We start from the raw sequence: 6,022 nt of genomic DNA on the forward strand, positions 1-6,022 counted from the left end.
ATGCCATTTTTTTTCCCTCTCTCTTCCACGGGCTCAGCCATGCTTTTGTTCTACAGCTGACTGGGTTGCAGTGCCCAAGGTTGAATGCAGACTCCTACGCCTCTCTGCCCTTCCCTGGGGAAGGATAAGGAAGGTTTTGTTTCTCCTTTGACATTCACCATGGCAAACACAGCTCAGTAGAATGGTGAGTTTTGCTCCAGCTATTTCCTGGCAGTAGCTGAGCTTGTGTGGGTACCTGATGCTGACTTTCTTAGGGCCAAGATTAACAAACTGAGGGAGAAAATAAACTTGTATTGATTTTTTTTTTTCTGTGAAGAGCAGGTGAAAAGACACATATGAGGTGATAATCATGGAAACTGTGACTGCCATGGAAAACCAGGCTGCTGGCTGCCACTGTGATTGCCATGGAAGACCAGGCTGCCAATACTTCATTAGTCAGCACTGCCCCTGGAATTCATAAAGCATCTCTGTTCACTGTGTTTGCTGTCTTGAGGAGATGCTCCAATGTTTCCCCAGCTGCTGTTGGGTGAACAGTGGGAAGGACACAGGAAAGAAGGCTGTTCCAGGGAGTCCTCTTGTGAAATCCGAAGGCATTGAATCGTAGCTGTTTGCCCTCCTTGTGCCACAATCATGGTGTTTTTTTCCCTTGGAGTGAAACATGGAAGGTGAAGGAACCTTGGAAGAGGCTCAGGAAGTTTGCTGTGGAATGCCTGTCAGACTTGGAGCAAGCAAGGGATGAACACCACACAGGGCAACTTGCTCCAAACTGTTAAAATCCCAGGCTTAGCTGGGACAGTGGAAGAAAGAGATTGAATCACTGGCTGTGTTTTTACCCTTTGGTAGGAGAGGGCAGAGGGCAGCTATTCAGATGCCCGTGACTCTGGGTGTGGGTTGTATTCACTGGTATGATGAAGAAGAACCTCATGGTGGAAGCCACAGTAGCTGCACTTGCCACTTCCCCCCTGTGGCCTTGTGACTTTGATTAATCCCAACCCATGCCACTTTTGGCCTCAGCGATTGGCTGCTGCTGCAAATTCACTGAAATCCACAGCCTGGCTTAAAAGTCCTGGCCCATGAGCATGCAGCTGAGGTGAGATCACATGTGAGGAGGTGCTGCCTGAGGCTTTTTGTGACCTAAAAACAGAACTGTAGACCTTACAATAGCTCAGAATTCAGTGAGCAGGAAAGGAGCAATCCCTGCCTGACTTATCAGGCTGTTTGTTAAGATATTAAACTGCATGATCTTTCTGTTCTGTTCCTCCTCTCTTTCCTACACATCAGCTCTTAGCTCATCCAAAGGTTTGGATTTCCATTTTGAGGACAGCTTGCTTGGGCTTTTGTTTCCGGTCCAAACTCTTTGGTTTTGTAACTTCCTCAATATTTAGTGTCTTCCTTTTTGCTTTGGATAATGAGGGAAGAGAAAGAAGGTATTTCAACAGAGAATGAAACAGTGTGAAGAAAGCTGGGGTGATGGGTGTGTTTCCTCAGCCCAGTTCCTTACAGTAGCCTTTGTAGCTGTTCTCTGCCAACTTTTATTTTTCCTGCAGAAGCTGTAATTCTTTATGCTTTTCCTTAAAACCTCCTTTAGCTCCTGGAGTCCCATGATTTTCTAATCACTTCTGTGTGAGCCCAAATGAGTCACAGCAGATGGAAAACACTGGATGGCAATGACCTCCACTGCTGAAAAAGCCCTAAGTGTTAAAAAAAAAGCAGCTTCTAAATGTAATCCTTGAAAAGCTGCAAAGCAGGGACCTAATGAAAGAAACTCAGCCCTCTACTTTCTATATATTTTTGTTTTATATATTGATATTGAAATATATTTTAAAATCTATTATACATTTTTTGGTTTTTTTCTTCTTCCTGGATAACCTAGATGTACAGTTCTAAATTTTTTTGGGGTTGGGTTAAATAGTATTTAGAGAAACATATTACTTTACATTTATGAGAAGAAACCCTGCTTCAAAGGTTGTGGCAGAGATTTATCTGGCTGCAATCTTACTGCTTATGACCCTGACAAGATGACACAATGGGAGCAGGAACAGAATTCTGCATCTTGGTGCATATCCTTTAAAACATTGATGAGCTGGTGCTGCACTGTTGATTCCCTTGTATTTAGGAGGAATCATCTGCTTTTCTGGCAACTCTGTGGCTGTTTCAGAACTTGCTAGAGCTGGTCAGAAATCCTGATTCACGAGGGCAAGGCCTTTATGGCTACTGATGCTCTTTGTGTTGATGTTCTTGGTTTGGAGTATCAGTTGTCTTGGGATATGGTTTGCCTTGAAATAGGAGTCTAATCCCGGTAAGTAGCACCTAAAATGCTGAGGAAACCTGGAAACAAAACACAGCTTGTAGCTAAAAAGCACAACTTGTGACAGCTGACAAAGGAAACACTGAAATGAGAATTAGCTGCAGTGATTTGTGGTTTTATGTTATGCTTTGCTTGGAAAATCCAGTGTACTTGACCCCTTTTGATAATGAAGTTGTGGCTGAGCTGAGTGTGGGAAGGAATGCAGCCTGTGACCATGCCAGAGTTAACTGAGAGCTGTGTGGCACGGTTGCCAAGGGGGGGGATGGTCCTTGATGCTGTCACCCCATGGAGTTCAGACAGGAACTGGATCCTACCAGAAAACTGCCTGGGGAGAGGAAGGAATCAACCCTAAAGCTAGATCAGCTGCTGGGCTCGGCAGTGTGGGATTGCTTGTGCTGATGCTGGGGCTGAGAGGATGAAAATGTGCAGGGTAATAAAATCACAGCATGGTTTGGGTTGGAAGGGACCTTGAAGGCCATTTTGTTCCAACCCTCTGCCATGGGTGGGGACACCTTCCACTGGACTGGGTTGCTCCAAGCTCTGTCCAACCTGGCCTTGAATGCTTGCAGGGATGGGGCGGCCACAGCTTCACTGGGCAACCTGTGCCAGGGCCTCACCTCCATCACAGGGAAGAATTCCTTCCTCAAATCTCACCTAAAGCTACTCTCTTTCAGCTTGAAGCTGCTGTAATCTTGCTCTTGCAGCCCAACTGGCTCCTCGTGTGCTGCTCTCTGCACCCTGGGCTGATTCAGGCCCCTGATCCAGTCAAGAACCATCAGTTTCTGTGGGTCAGGGATGGGGTTTTTTTTGGTTGTTTCTTTTTTGTGTGTGTGCCAGGAGGAGTGGGACAGGTATTGCATGCACTGGCTGCTGCAGGTGTTGCTGAGCTGCAGCTCTGCCCTTCGATGCAGTCCCTGCAGCTCTGCCATCCCATTTGGAACGTGCTCTGGTGCTTTCTGCTCTGGGAAGAATGTCAGCAGGAGCTGTTTCTCTGCAGCCTAGTGGTGAGGAAGGGTGAGTGTGTGGGGGTGCCTGTCCCCACTCCAGCGGGACCCACAAGCCAAACCATTTGGTGAATCACAGGGAGGCGGCTCTTGGGCTGGAATAAACTTCAAACATGTTCAAGGCTCTGCACGAGGCTGTCAGGCTGTAATTTGTGGCTGGCTTTGCTTCTTCTCCTCCTCCTGCTGCAGTCTGAGTGGAAATGCAAAAGAGTCTGAAAGGCAGGCTGCTGTGGAAAATGCCTCTCTTTATTTATTTCACTTGTTTTGTTTTTTTTCTTTTGCAAAGAGGACACTTCTCCTGCAGAGCTGGCTGTGGCTGCAAAACCAGAGCCTGCAGGGGCCTCTGGCTGGCCTCCAGGGATTGCCAAAAAGAGATTCCTCACGTGCCCCACTTATGCAAAGCAGAGGACTGGGCGCCAGGAGGGCGAGGTGACGTGGAAGGAATTTGTGTGCTGTAGGCACGACAAAACTGAGCATCAAAACCAGCCGGGCTCTGGTGCTGGCCCAGTCCAACTGGTTGGTAGGGGAGGGAGGCAGCTGCAAAGTGAGTCATGTGTGCAGGAAAGTCCCTCACTTGGCTGCAGCTTGCCAGGCTCTTCCTACTCGCTTTCTCAACTCCGAGCACATGCCTCCCAGAAAATGGGGCTAAAAACCAAGTTTAGGCTGGGGAAGGCCTGCTTCTCCCTCAGCTGCAGCCAAGTGACTCAACTGTATGTCAGCACAGACAAGCCATGATTCTTCCTGAGAAGCTCCATCTGGTACCTTATCTGGGAGGTTTATCTGCAGGAAAAACCCCAAATCTCAGCAGAAGCTCAGCAAAAGCAGAAGGTGGTAGGCAGACAGTGGCTGCAGCTCACGCCCTCAGTGCCAGTGTCACATCTGTGAGCTGGACCTGGTCCCAACAGGCTGAGATATCCTTTGGAGTTTCCCACTCTTCCAAACATTCACAGCAGACAGCTGGTGCTTGAACTCTTGATGCTGCTTTATTAATTCAATTTTTAAGTGAGGAAACTAGCAGGCAGTATGGCAAGACTGGGAAAGCTGTGTCATGGAGACAATTTGTTAATGCCAAATATTATATGCTGTGTGCTTGAGAGAGGGGAAAAAAAAAATCCCAAATCAATGGGAATTGGCAAATCTCCAGGAAAACCTGGGCTAGCCTGAAATGCTAACAGATTGGGGGTAGAATCTGCTAGCTCCAAGCTACTCCTTCCTTCCCCCTGTCCTTCAGCTCCCAGAAGAAAAACACCCTGCCTGCTGAAATAGCTCTCCTGTTCCAGACAGTCTTACTTAACCTCCTTTTAAATATCCTTCACAAAGCTCCATTTTTTTTGGTGTGTTTTCCCAGGTTAGTAGCTGGTTGCTGGTTGGAAGGTTGAGGTGCCTCGTCAACACTTTATGTGCACTCATGAGATAAGGGCAGCACACTGAGCCCTGCCTAGGCAGGGTGGCTTTAGAGCCAGAGTAAAGGTTGCTTGTTTAGTCTGGCCAGAATTGGGGGTGGCTTTCTGCCTCGTTGATTCAGTCTGGGTGCACCTGGCTCCAGTTTGGGAATTACCTAAGAACCTGGCTCCCGATGGAGGTGATAGCAGAGGTTCTGGAGGCTTCAAATGAAACTGTGTTCTCTTGTCGAGGGGCAAAGGCCCTGTGTAAGCATCAAGTTCTCCTGATGTGGTTTGTGAAGAAAATCACAGGAACTGGGGCTTCTTAGCTGGGCTTTTAAAAGGGTCTTATAAGGAAAGGAGAAATGTGTGTTATGCTGTTAGGTGTAGCTAGGCAAAGTGAAACAGAACAGATCCACTTCCTCCTAACCTTTATGCTGCAAGTAAACCTTAAATGTTATCAAGAAGTCTGGTCCTTGAAAAACGAACATGTAGGTAAGGACCTAATAAGGCAAAACCGTGTGTGTGCCATCAGATGGAGGGCAGTACCTGGAAGGTCCCCACAGGGAACAGGGTAAGCTGGGCAGAGACCAAGCTCTTTAGAAGTTTGTGGGATGCCCAACTCCCCAGGCTGTGGGAAGCATCATCAGGGGCCCTTCCTGCAGCTACAGCAGGCCTGGAGTGTGGGTTTAGGCGGAGAGGGGAGCTGGTCTGGCTGCTCTGCCCAGTCCTGGGGAGCCCACGAGGGATCTGCTCTGTCCCTCAGCAGGGCTGGTTCAGTTTGTTGATCCAGTCAGGAAAACACCGCTTGTTCTTTTGGTTTTTTTTTTCCCTCTGGGTTAGTTTGTTTTTCCAGTTAGCTGCATCAGTGCAAGGGGCAAGGCAGGAGTAAGAGGCTGGGACACAGCAAGTGAATGCAGGCTGTTCTTAATTATACTTTTAATTGCTGTTCATTTGGTGGCAAGGCTGTGAGGGGAAGCACCCCGATGGCTCATACCCAATGCGATGTTTGGTCCTGCAGAGACCCGAGAGCACATCCCGCTGTCTGAAGGAGGCCACAGGGAACCTGGGGAGGGATTCTTCACCAGCAGTGGTACAAGTTGAGGGAGAGGTAATTTAGGTTGGATATTAGGACGAAACGTTTATTGCTGTGAGGGGGTTGAGGCACTGGCACACGCTGCACAGGGAGGTTTGCGGACACACCATCCTGGAGCTGTTCAAAGCCAGGAGGGAGACAGCCTGGTCTAGTGGGAAGTGCATGGTAGCGGATTGGAAAAGGTGCATTCCAACCTCTTAACGCTGTCTCCATGTCGGTGTGTGCCTTAATC

The sequence above is a fragment of the Haemorhous mexicanus genome, chromosome 7 (assembly GCF_027477595.1).
Source record: "Haemorhous mexicanus isolate bHaeMex1 chromosome 7, bHaeMex1.pri, whole genome shotgun sequence".
Taxonomy (NCBI): Eukaryota; Metazoa; Chordata; class Aves; order Passeriformes; family Fringillidae; genus Haemorhous; species Haemorhous mexicanus.